General features: G+C 55.2%; 1 protein-coding gene across 5 annotated transcripts in view; it reads right to left on the bottom strand.

Moving 5' to 3' along the window:
- Window positions 1–353, bottom strand: part of SLC25A42 (solute carrier family 25 member 42) — a 16,982-nt gene that overhangs the window by 3,116 nt on the left and 13,513 nt on the right. The window lies entirely within an intron of this gene.

Raw genomic sequence — 353 nt, 5'->3', positions numbered from 1 at the left:
ATCCCTGCTCTACCTGATCCCAAATCCCTGCTCTACCTGATCCCAAAATCCCAAATCCCTGCTCCCAAATCCCTGCTCTCCCTGCCCCCAAACACCCTGTTCCTGACCAATCCTTCCATTAGCCCCCAAAACACCCCGTTCCCGACCCCATCCTTCCATTAATCCCCCAAACATCCTGTTCCTGACCCCATCCTTCCATTAGCCACCCAAACACACTATTCCTGACCCAATCCTTCCACTAATCCCCCACATACCCTGTTCCTGACCCCATCCTTCCCTTGCCCCCCCAAACACCCTGTTCCTCACCTCATCCTTCCCTTGGCCCTCCAAAGAGCCTGTTCCTGACCCCATCC

This window comes from Corapipo altera, unplaced genomic scaffold, assembly GCF_003945725.1.
Source record: "Corapipo altera isolate COAL_440 unplaced genomic scaffold, ASM394572v1 96, whole genome shotgun sequence".
NCBI classification, from domain to species: Eukaryota; Metazoa; Chordata; class Aves; order Passeriformes; family Pipridae; genus Corapipo; species Corapipo altera.
Note: the sequence above shows the minus strand (reverse complement) of the source record. Positions and strands in the feature narration are given on the sequence as shown.